At 39.0% G+C, this 13,079-nt stretch overlaps 1 protein-coding gene across 1 annotated transcript in view; it reads right to left on the reverse strand.

The window, feature by feature from the left end:
• The window catches only part of TTLL7 (tubulin tyrosine ligase like 7), a 127,603-nt gene extending 124,448 nt beyond the window's left edge, over positions 1-3,155 (reverse strand). Inside the window, exon 1 of the mRNA XM_017499803.2 lies at positions 2,903-3,155. The gene's annotated coding sequence lies outside the window, so the exon portion shown is untranslated. The remainder of the gene's footprint in view (positions 1-2,902) is intronic.
• Positions 3,156-13,079: the final 9,924 nt, after the last annotated feature.

The raw sequence follows: 13,079 nt of genomic DNA on the forward strand, positions 1-13,079 counted from the left end.
ACATGAAAAAAGTGGAAAGAAACGTCAAAAATGAATAGTGATTGTCTTTAGTTGGTGAGATTATGAGGGTGCTTTTTTCCTTTTTGTATTCTTGTAGTTTCTAAATTGTTCATAATTCTCTAATGGGGGCCAGAGCTAAAAGGCAAATTCCTTTGGAAGAGGAAAAATTGTACTTGCACAGAAAATCATTTCTGGGTTTAGTTGACAACTAATCCTTTTAGTACCCAGGAAACAGACCATTTCCTGAAAGAGGACTCAAGGCAAAGGATATGGAAAATGTAAGAAAGAGAAAGGATTAACAGATCAAAAACATCTCACTGCCTGACATTCAAGTTTCTTCATGATCTTTCACCATCTATCCAAACAGCACATGAGCACTTCTTATCTGAACCTTTGTGTGGCATTCTCTTTGCCTGTCAGAAAACTTCCCAACTCTGAGACTGATTTAATTCACTTCAACCCATGAAGGTTTTTCTGATCCTCTGATCATCCAAGGCTCTACTATTTCTCGTTTCTCTTAAGGTATTGCTATAGCAGTTAAGTCTGTACCACCTTTTTCTGGCATTAAGCCAATTCTAAGTTATTTGTTAATTACTCACGTGTAAGTAAATATTTCTCCTGCTAGACTTTAAGTTTCTTGAAGTGAGGAATTTAGATGGTTTACAGACTATAGTCATTGGACAAACAGAGAGAGAAGGAGAGAGAGAGCAGTTCTAAAGCCAAGTTGGTATTATATTAATACTCTCAGTGATGTCATCTAAGTAAAATGTGCTGCCTCTGTTTTAAAACGTTGCTGGTGACCATCCATCACCAGGCCATGCACTTTCCTTTTTTTTTTTTTTTTTAATAGCAGTGATATTGTATTTTTGCTTATTCATTCATACCAGTTCTGCTGTCCCCCTTAGGATTAAACAGATTGGATTGCAAGATGTCATGCCAAGGTTCAGAATATAGGTTATAGCCATGTAAAGAACAAAATCAAATGACCTTTTAGGAATCAAACTCAAGACTTTTCACAAGACTCCACTTCTCACAGTCTTGTTTGAACAACAAATATAAATCTGTGCCTCCATTTTATGTCCTTATTTAGGCAGTGGACTTTATCAGCATTCCCATTAACTTGAAAAAGAATTCTCCAATGCAAATGGCTCAATACTTTAGAAATGATGGACTAAATGATGGACTAATGATGGAATCTATTCCTGCCTATCATCAAATACTATGATGAGTATTTAGAGATAATAAGCATCTCTACTATAACAACCTGCCTTCTGAGACATAAACAAGAGATGTATTTCTTAAGAGAAAATCCGTAAGTCCCTAATAAAGCAAGTCAAAAGACCCATCAACAGGCAAAGAAAGACCTAGCATCCATTATTTTTACAGGAGGACCATAGAAGATCAATGTAATTGTTGTCTCTGAAGGGCAGGGTAACAACAAACTAATTCAGTTTTCCCTATATAAAAACTACATTTTACTACAACATGCATATTTCTAAACTGACTAACAGTCAAGGCTTGTCCAAATTCCACCACTTACTCAGTGATCTTGAACCTTCTCTGAATTTTTTTCCTTAGTCTGTAAAATAGAGTTATCACCTGTTATGCAAAATCACAGAGTTGTAATGAATCAAGTAACATTATCTTAGTATGAGTGCATCTGTCACCCTATTGTGGGGCGCAGTTCAGTCACACATCTAACGAACTAAGTAGCTATTATTATTGTAAATTTCTCCCTAACACTTAAGAAAAAGATTTCCAGAGTTCTTCCTACTTTTTAAATCAATTTCTCCAACCCAACACTTAAGCATCCACATGTCACTGCTAAAAATGTGTTGAACATCTCCTGTTATGACCTCACTCTGTAGTGTTGTTCACATATTTTTTGCCATATGCTTTCTAAGAAAATACATTTTTGACGACTCAAAGCATCTTACTTTCATATTGAAAGAGCAATAATTCCATATGCAGAAAGTTTACAGGTTGTTGCTGCTGTTTGAGATTATGCCTCAATTAATTGATTCTATGTTTAATATCTAATAAGAGCATATATATATGTATACTTGGACACACTTCATTAATACAGTGGAAAGCCCATGAACTATACAGAGTCAGGAAAACCTGTATTCGAATTCCTGTCCTGTGACCTTGAGAATGTAATTTAACTTCCCTGCTCCTCAGTTTCCACATTTGGTTCTGGGTTATTACGATGACTTAATAAAATACGATATATAAAAGTAAGTGCCTAGACTCTGAATGTATTATTTCCTACCTTCCCTAAATCTTTTTTTTCTATGCCAGTATCAAGCAAACCCACACAGAATACAAGGCAACTTTCACAGGGTATCTTTCACATCAGTCGAGGGAATGCTGCGATGTGATAAAAGTGGATGATGGCATGAGTCAGGCATCCAATGGAGCAAGACGTGTAGAAAGTGAGAGGTATCAACAAGGGCCCTAGACTTCACTCGCGTGTGCGAAAAAGGCATTAATGTGACACACTTTCAAGAATGCCCTGCATACTCACGAAGGTTTATACCAAGACGTGGGAAAACGACGGAATTATAGAATAACCAGCAGAGAGCCTCCACGTTCACCCCACCCGACCCCGCCTGCCCGAGTCTTCCATCTGGTGCCTAAAAACTGAGGTGAGATCACGGCAACTGACCCCGTCCCCTCCGCCCTCTCCCTCCCCCATCCTGCCCAAACCTCTCGGGGCACGAATGGTGCTGAATCATTTGTACGAACGCAGCAGCTCCTCGTTCCGCGGCTCCCAGCGGGGACAGTGTCCCCAGGGCAGTGATGGTCCCGGGTTGGGGGCCCGGGATGAGGGCCAGGGTGGACCTTTGGGCGTGGGGAGGTAGAAGGGGATCGGGGGAGGATGGTGGCAGCAGGTACTCACCAGGGTGAGGAAACCCCAGCCCGAGTCCTCGCGTCTCCACTGCAGGCGGTCCCCCGGCTGCTCCCGCGCCTCGAAGCTTCCCCGCGGGCCGCCGCCCGGGCTCGGCAGCCTGCGCTGGTGGTCCGGAGCTCTCCTCCGCCAGCCCACCGCCCGTGGCAGCCACGGCTCCGGACTCCGGCGCTCGACACGGAGCGCCTGGAACAGCTGTAGCTGTCCGAGCGGGTGGCAGCTACCGACGGGCCAGACCATTCGCCTGCCGCGGCCGGGGGTGTACGACGTGCCGAGAGGCGCGGGCGCCGGGGGCCGACGACGGTTGGGAGGAACCAAGGACGCGGGGAATCCTCTGCCCCCTCGGAGTCAGGAGTGCTTGGGGACAGGAGGGACCAGCCGAGGGTCCGCTGCCGCTTCTGGAGATTTACTGAAGACACTGCTCGAGCTTTCCCGCGCCACCCCCGCTCCCCGTTTGCCTTGGTCCCGCTCGGGTCTCCTTCAGAACGCTGCAAACAGAGGACTTAGCAACGCTAGCGCCTGGGCGGCGCCCCTCCTCAAAGATGCGAGAGGCGCTGGCCTGAGCGCCTCCTGCCACCTCCGTCTACCTCCTGGCCCGAAGCGCCGGATCCTCCTCCTGCCTCTGACCACAGACATCTTCCCACAAAACAGCTTCTTGAATCTTTGAAGAGAGTCTTCAGATCGTTTAAGCACCTTTGTGAAGCAAAGAATAAACAGCTCGAAAGTTAGGAAATAAAATCAGATGGGGCCCCATCCCGCAGGTGCTTTGTAGATCCAGGGAGGTGAGGGACAGTTCTGACCTAGAGTTCCTGCTAAGCAAATTTTAAACCACGGCAGATGGAAAAAAAAAAAAAAATGTAGATTTAGGAAGCCATTTCAAGATAAAGATTTACAAAAGATCATTGCAGAAATTAAAGAATATTTGAGGTTCATTGTTCACCATTTTAGAGATGAGTGTCTTAAAAACGGAAAGGCAATCATGTCCTCACATAAAATGAATTGTATAGAACGGGAAGAAGTCCCAACACATGAATTCCTTAGACTTTTGTGGTCCCTACCTCTGTCACACTGGGCTCACAGAGGTTCGTTTCAGACCATGGTGAAGATCAGGACAAGTGTACAGTTTTATCTGTAAGGGGAAAAAAAAAAAAAAAAAAAAAAAAAAAAAAAAAAAAAAAAAAAAAAAAAAAAACAAAAAAAAAAAAAAAAAAAAAAAAAAAAAAAAAAAAAACCAGAACTGGCAAGTGCCTATAAAATGTGATTAAAGGTAGAAGAAAAAAAAAAGGCCCTCCAAATGCATCCCAAATAATCTAAAATTTTGCAATTTAAAGTGATTTTCTCTGGATTAAAGTTTTGTCCTTTGTTGAGTAAATCAACATAAATTGAGCACTTTCTATAGACCATTGTACTGAGAATGGTCTCATTTTCATTTCTTCCTTTATTCCTCTAAAAACTCCGGTGAGATTTGTAATATCTGAGAACTGGGATCAAGGTTTGTCATGCTGGGTTAAAGTCTCACGATAATAAGAGGCAGAGCAGACATTGCCACCTGGAGTTTTCGACTTGTTCTTTCCCCTAGAATTCCTCTGGGAACCGTATACGTGAAACAATGTCACATCTATGATTCCAACTTGAATGTGGGTCTATTTAACCTTCCTTTGTGTAAATAGGTTTTAGAGTGGAGAGGAGGCAGTTAGGTACCTAGGGTAGGCATCACCTTCAGGTAAAAAAAAAAGTGACGAAAAAGAAGCTAGACTTTATCCAGAACTAGCCGAATATCAGCGGCACAATATACCGTCAGAGTCATATGAGGGTGAAGAGGAACTCTCCACTGCTGCCTTGTTAATCATCTTTACATCATCATTTTCACTATATTACACTTTGCATTACGCATACACTATTAGTATAATACATGTTATCATTCTTCCATTCCCAGGAAAGGGCAAGAATTTTTCAATGAACCTATTATAATGGATCCTCATATACCTTATCAAAAAATTTTTTTAAATAACAGAGGTATTAGCAACATTTAACATCACCTAAAAAAAGCTTTTTAAGAAATCGGGAATAAAATTAAATTGTTTCCGTATGATATGGCATTGTTATTATGTTAATGGTTGTTGTAAAGGTTCATACATCAGCACCAGTACAGCAGAAATCCCCAGAGCTCCATGTTGCCAAGGAGCTGGAGCATTGGGTCCCCCAGTGGGCCAGACTGGCCTCAGGCTCAGAAATGTGTGATTCTTCTCTCCTTGTGCAGTTGTTTCCTTTTCAAAGGGAACAGCAGGAACAGAAGACAAACAGATGAGGCGCCTTCTGAATTAGTGCTTTATGTCCGATGCTAGATGATAGGAATATAGAAAGGGATTTAAACCTTATGATTTATGATCCCGATGGGCCAGTGACATCTGCAGCCATCTACTTGTATAAGCTGACATTCTTGGAACACGTTTCTGGATGAAGAAAGGGGAATTTTTGTGCTGGCAGCCTCGGGTAATTGTCAAAACAAGTGGAGACAATGGTGTGATGCCTGCATTCTTTGCTTTCCTCAGAGTCCTCAAATGATTTTGAGCCTGCTGGGGAAAGAAGTTAGGGCCAGAAGCTAAATAATCATCTTCACAAACTCATTTGTGAAATTTAAGTTCTAAGAAGTACTACTTTAGGCCTGGTGACAAAGGACAGCACAGAGCTGGCAAGAGACCCATTCTCTCACCCAACCTGCAATAGACTTCCATACAGCCTTGCCAGCAATAGGAACTGATCTGCCCAGAAAGAGCATATTCTCATAAAGGACACTGGTGGCTAACACAGGGTCAAGGAAACTTAAGTAGGAGCCCAGAGCAGTAAAGGAGGAGCACCTGAAAGTCACAGCTGAGGATTTCTCGCCCTAAATGATGGATCCTAGGGAGGCAGTGCAGGGTCAAGGGAATGATTATTAAACTTAAGATGATTCTTAAACCTTATTTAGGCACTGATATTAATATGAATTTATTTGTATTCACAAACTAGCATGATCTGGGAACATTCCAATGGTATTACTTTTTAAATAATACTAATAAGAAGAGAGCTAGAGAGAAAGAGAATACTTAATGCCTTTCATAAAACTGCAGTGTGAGCCACAAAATGTTAAATCTTAATGCAAGATATGCAAGTACCTGCTATGTGTGGGTCTCTTACCAAAACATGTGGTAACATTAACCTTCAACTTACTCCTGCTGAAGAGAGTGTTTAATTGTGTTGTTTCTGTTTGCGTTTAGCTAACACTTATTAAATCATAAGTGTGTTTCAGTGAGTAACTAGTATTCTGTGAAGCAAGAACTATTATCACATTTTATAAATAAAGAAATAGAATTACAAGGTTGTATTAATTTGTCAAAGATAGCACAACTGGAAAACCGAGACAAAGTTGGATTTCGAACTCGAACCAATAGATGATCTTAATCTCAGCATACTTTTACTGTCTCCTGCTGTAGAGAGAACATTGCATATTCTCTCTGCAGTAGAATATATATATTATTTATTTATTTTTTAAAACCTGTTTTCAACTCTCATTTCTCAGAGGAAATGAGTCATTTCCCACAAAGAGGATTTAAATGACAGTCCTCCCAATGGAAACATTGGATACCCTTTTCTAGGTTTCCGTAAAAAATGAACCTTGTAGCATAAAGTTGACCAGTGATGCCTAAAATTCTTGCTACAAAGTTACGATTGCAGGAATTCTTGCATTAGACTCTGGAAACTACATTCTTATGAAGTTCTGTAGGTAGTTCTAATGTACAGCCAAGTTTGACCAGACCAAAGTGGACAAAAAAAAGTTCAGCCTCCTAGACTTAACCCCTTAATCCCACCTTTTATTGAGAAGGAAATGAGAGACTGGTATTTAAAATCTACTTTACGCAATTTTACATTTATCATGTAAAATGTGTTTATTAAAGGGTTTAGAATTTGTTTCAGTGTTGTTTTGATTATTCTCAACAAATCTTCAAAAAGCCCCAAATTTAAAATTATACTCATTCACAATTACTTTTATATATAGATATTGGACTTTAGGCCCTTTTCAATTATTATATGGCATTTTATATAAGACAAAAAATAATTAGTAGTGCATTAGACTTATGTATTAAATTTTGGAGAATTGACATGACAGTAAGTCATTTCATCTAAGAAGATGATAAGCTTTTCCAATTTTTATTTTCATTTCCCAATCATATTTTTATAATTTTGTTTATATATGTTCTGTAACTTTCTTACCAAATATATACCAAATTTTTTTATAGCACCTGCCTTCTGAATTAAGTGTTCTTCCCATTTCCTTTTCTAGGGGCTTTTACCAGAAAAGAGAGAAGATGATGCTTTCTGTAATTTATTTTGTATTCATGCAGAGCAAAAAATTCTCTTTTTACTTGTTTTTTCATGAGTCCCTTGGATTTTCTAAGAAAACAGGTATATCAGGCCGGGGGCGGTGGCTCACACTTGTAATCCTAACACTTTGCAAGGCCGAGGCAGGCGGATCATGAGGTCAAGAGATCGAGACCATCCTGACCAACATGGTGAAACCCCTTCTCTACTAAAAATACAAAAATTAGCTGGGCGTAGGGACGTGCACCTGTAGTCCCAGCTACCCAGGAGGTTGAGGCAGGAGAATTGCTTGAACCCAGGAGGCGGAGGTTACAGTGAGCCAAGATCGTGCCACTGCACTCCAGCCTGGCACCTGGTGACACAGCGAGACTCTGTCTCAAAAAAAAAGGAAGGAAGGAAGGATGGAAGGAAGGAAGGAAGGTAGGGGGAGGGAGGGAGGAAGGAAGGAAGGAAAGAAAGAAAAAGAAGAAAGAAAGAAAAAAGAAAAAGAAAGAAAGATAGAAAGAAAGAAAGAAAAGAAAGAGAGAAAGAGAGAAAGAGGAAGGAAGGAAGGAAGGAAGGAAGGAAGGAAGGAAGGAAGGAAGGAAGGAAGGAAGGAAACAGGCATATCAGCAACATCAAAAACTTTGTTTCTGACTGGGCACAATGGCTTATGCCTGTAATTCCAACACTTTGGAAGGCTAATGTGAAAGGATCACTTGACCCCAGGTATTTGAGACCAGCAGACCAGCCTGGGCGACATAAGGAGATCTGGCTCCACAAAACATTAAAAATAAGCTGAGTGTTGTGGCACCTGTGTGTAGTCCCAGCTGCTCAGGAGGCCGAGGTGGGAGGATCCCTTAGTCCAGAAGTTCAAGGCTGCAGTGAGCCTTGATCACGCCATAGCACTTCACCCCGGGCAACAGAGTGAGATTCTGTCTCAAAAAAGATATATTTTTTATCATTTATACCAGTTATTTTATTCATATTTGTTCAAATCACTAATGTAAGTGATTGTGTTGATGCCTGATTCCAGATTTTACATGAAAGATTTAATTTTTGTGATTTAGGATGATGTTCACTAGTGGGCTTTCCTTGATTACATAAGAACCTTTTTTCTGATTCCATTTTGCATAGAGTCACTTGACTTTTATCTGATGCTTTTACACAACTTATTGATAATGGTTGAGCTTTTTTCCCTTTAATTTTTAATGTAATCAATATGTAGCTAGACTTCCTGACATTGAACCACATTTTCATTTCTCTAATAAAGCCTGTTTTTTCACTACATGTTATTCTTGTAATTCATTCCTCTGTTGTATTCTGTAATATGTTATTTACACACTCGGCAACTATATTCAGAAATGAAATCGCCCTGTACTTTTAATTATTGTTGTACTCCTTCTTAGGCTTTGGTATTCAAGTTATTCTGGCTTCAAAAAATTAACTGGAGAGCTTTCCATTTTTTTCTAAGACTGACAATAGTTTAAATAATATTGGAATTATCTGTTCTTTAATAGTTAGATTAAAAATTCATCTGTGAATTCATCTGCCTGCGGCCTTTTTCAATAGCAGATCATTAATCACTTCTCCAATCTCTTTGGTAATAATTGCTCTTTTCAAGTTTTTCACTTCTGTGTCAGTTGTGATCATGTATATTTTCCTAGGAAAGTATTCACTTCTAGGCTTTATTTTTCTAATATATTGCTAGTACCATCTTTAGTATTTACTTAGAATTGTTTTAATGTCTTTCCTGCTTTCACACAATTAATTGTGTCTAATTTTGATCTTATTATCTTTTTCTTAGCAGGCTCCTATGTTTATTTTGTCTTTTTAAAGAAACAATCTTTGAATTTATCAAAGATTTATCAATCTTTGAATTTTCTACTATTTTATCTATTTTAATAATTCCATTGTTGATACCCTCTTCAGTTTCGTTTTGTTTTTGCTATTGTTTTTGTTCTTAAGTGAACTCATTACTTAATTCCTTTAACTCACCTTTCTGCTTCTAAAATTGAAGGCAACACATTTTCCTGAGTTCAGTTTTTGCTGTGCCCCATTATTTTTAAAGTGTTTGATTTGTCAATGTTTCTGGATATTTCTTTATTCTTTAATTTCCTCTGTCATACAAGATGTGTCTTATTGTGTGCTTCTTTATTTTCAATTTATTTTAGTGAGCTGTGGTGAAAGAATGTAATCTGTAAGCCTTCTACTTCTTTGATTTTGGTTTTTCTTTCAGCTAAACACATGATTTGTTTTGTGAAAGTTCTAGAGAAATATGAAATATATTTATATGTGTGTGTATATATACGTGTGTGTATGTATGTGTGTATGTGGGTGGGGATGTGTGTATATATGTATTTGTGTGTGTATTCAAGAAATAAAATATTCTACATTAATATGTGTTCATGTCTATAATCTCATCACTTTGAGAGGCCAAGGCAGGAGCATCTCTTGAGGCCAGGAGTTTGAAACCAACCTAACGAACAAAGTGAGACCCTGTTTCTGCAAAAAAATTGGCACACCTGTAGTCCCAGCTACTTGGGAGGCTGAGGTGGAAGGATCACTTGACCCCAGAAGTTCGATGTTACAGTGAATGATGATCACACCACTGTACTCAGTCTGGGTGACATAGTGAGACCCTATCACAAAAAAAAAGTGCCATAGACTGAATGTTTATGTTCCCCCCAAAATTCGTATGTTGAAACCTAATTATCACTGTGATATTAATAGAAGGTGGGGGTGTTAGAAGATGATTAGGTCATGAGGGCAAGCCCTCATGAATGAAATCAGTGCCTTATAAAAGAGGCCCCAGCAAGCTGCCCTGCCCATTCCACCATGTGAGGACATCATATATGAATCAGAAAGCTAGAAAACATATATAGCAAGAAAACATCATATATGAACCAGAAAGCAAGCCCTCACCAGACTCCAAATCTGCTGGCACCTTGATCTTGAACTTTGCAGCCCCAGAACTGTGTCTATGGTATTTTGTTATAGCAGCCTAAATGGACTATGACAATGTTTAACAAATTAAGGTTAATAATTGTATAATTCACTTACTCTATGTTGTCTCCATAGCTTTTCTTTTTTTGTCAAAGTTACTTCATTTCTGGGAGAGATACACTGAAAAATCCAGAACAATTATTTTTATCATATTCTTTGATTTCCTTTTGTTAATTGAAATAAAATGTCCCCTTGCAGTCCAAAAGTTTCGCTTGTTTATTTAGGTTTTTATTTTGTTTTCTAAAAACAGAACATTTAATCAATTTTATAATATCTTTCCTTATATTACTTATTGCTTTAACCTTCTATTCTGCATTGTTTGCTATTAAAATTGCCTCTGTTCATGTCTTTCTGTGCTTTCCCATTGTTTGGTTTGGTTCTTCTTTTATCTTCAAACTTTTTTATTACTGTATTTTAAGTATGCATTTTTCAAAAAACATAAATCTACTTTTTTAAAATAAAATCTTCTTTTTTAATAAGAGAGTTCCAGTCCATTCACATTTGTGAAATGCCTGATTTATGTAACTTTATTCTTCCTGTCTTATTTTGTGCTTACTCATCATATTGTTTCCCCTTTTACATTTTTTTATGGTTGCCAGTGTGATCAAGTTTCATTAATTCCCCTTTCTTATTATTTATTTGCAAGCTTGCTGGGATTTTTTCTTTTCATAAATGGTTATTTTCTCTTCCCTTGCTCTTATAATAAAATAGTATTACCAGATCATCATATGAAGGAAAGATATTATTTTCTTATTAGTTGTATTAGTTCATTTTTGTACTTCTATACAGAGCTGCCGGAGACTGGGTAATTTATAAAGGAAAGAGTTTTAATTGATGCACAGTTCTGCACAGCTGGGGAGGCCTCAGGAAACTTACAATCATTGCAGAGTGGGAAGCAAATACAGCCTTCTTCACATGGCAGTTGCATGGAAAAGTGCCAAGGGAAGCTGGGGGGAAGTACCTTATAAAACCATCAGATCTCCTGAGAACTCACTCACTCTCATGAGAACAGCATGGAGGTAAGCACCCCCATGATTCATTTACCTCCCACAGGGTCCCTCCCACGACTCATGGGGATTATGGGAACTATAATTCAAGGTGAGATTTGGGTAGGTACACAAAGCCAAGCCATAGCACAAGTCCTATATTTCCTCTCTTTCCTGCATTTGAGTAAGACGAGGCTTGTAGAATATTTTCACTTAACTTCCTTTTTCAACATTCTTTCTCTTCTATCCTCCAATTCTACTTCCCTCTTCATCATCCTCCATCGCTAAAGATTTCTATTCTGGTCTATTTACTGTTTGGTTCAAGCCTTTTCTTATGGATTTTCCTGTGATAAAATACTAAGTAATAAACTCTTTCTTGCATATCTATGAATATTTTTATTTTATGTTGAGAGGTGAATCACATCCTGTCCAGGTACGGAATCCTTTGGTTAGGGTCCAATTCTTAAACTATGGATACTAGTTGATTTTTGTTTCTAGCTTCCATTATTACAAATGTGAAATGTGATGCAAATCTAATACTTTTTTATTGTAGATAATTTCTTCTTACTGCTTGAAACTTGCAGGTTTTTCCCTATATCTTTAACATTCAATAATTTTGCCACAAGGTCCAGGTGTGATAGCTAACACCTGTACACCAACATTTTGGGAGGCCTAAGTGGGAGGACCACTTGAAGGCAGGAGTTTGAGACCAGCCTGGGCAATATAGTGAGACCCTGTCTCTAAAAAGAGAGAGAGAGAGAGAGAAAGAAAAGAATTTCACCACACTTAGGTCTTAAACTAGGAAATTTTCTTCTGGTTATTTTAAATTATTGTCTTTTGAAATTCAAAACATACTTTTATTTGTTTTTGCAGTTCATTCTCTTTTGCCTTAAGCTTTGAAGTATTTCTCAGACCTTGATCTTTCAGACCTTCAGTTGAGATTTCTATAGAGTATCCTGTCCCTCAGATCTTTTTGTGAATTTTTTATTTGGGAAGCCATGTTTTCAGTTCCAGAAAGAATTTTTTATGCCGCTCTTAAATGGTAATTCAAGTTGTCACTGTCTCCTTTAACTCTAACAGTGCTTTGTTTGCTCTGATGTGTGCTATTCTCTGAGCCATTGGATAGGTTATTTTTCTATATCAGTTCATTGGATCTCAGATGCGTAATGACAGGAATCTCACCGACAGTGAAAGATAAAGCCCTCTCCATGTACAGGGGCTTACAGTTGAAAGCAGAGAGGCCACCAGACCCTGCTCCAGGTCTTGAAGGAAACTCTCCTATTCTTAAGTCTCCTGGTACTCTCAGAGCCTGAGAAACAGGAAGATCCAGTCTTCCTGCACATTTCTTTCTTGCCTTTGTGAAGATATGGAGATCTGAGCCAACATTGTCTTCTGTCCAAAGATCCACAGATCTGTAACCACCCAGCATTCCCCAGGCTCCAGTGCTCTTTGTCCTCACTAAGTCCCTGGCATTGTTCTTTGTCCATCCTTTGAGAGACAGAGCACTGGGCTAGGGACCCTCTGCTAGAATCCCCACAGAGCCAGAGACCTCACTTCTACCCAGTTGCACATGGAAGCTAGCTGCCACTAGACTCCTGAGAGGCAGACATATTAAAGCTGAGGATGAAGGGAGCTGTGTTTTTGTCAACTTATGACCTGGTCTCCCTTAGGTCGAACTGTATTTTTCTATAACTCAAATTAACTTTTATTTGAGTCTCTCACTCCATCAGGCCACGAAGATTTAGTCTCAATCAATTCAAGATCTTCCCATATTTTCCCTGGATCATGGTTCTATGGTTCTTACATGATGGATGCTGAAATGTAAGGGCAGAAATACG

The sequence above is a fragment of the Cebus imitator genome, unplaced genomic scaffold (genome assembly GCF_001604975.1).
Source record: "Cebus imitator isolate Cc_AM_T3 unplaced genomic scaffold, Cebus_imitator-1.0 Scaffold261, whole genome shotgun sequence".
In the NCBI taxonomy this organism is placed as follows: domain Eukaryota; kingdom Metazoa; phylum Chordata; class Mammalia; order Primates; family Cebidae; genus Cebus; species Cebus imitator.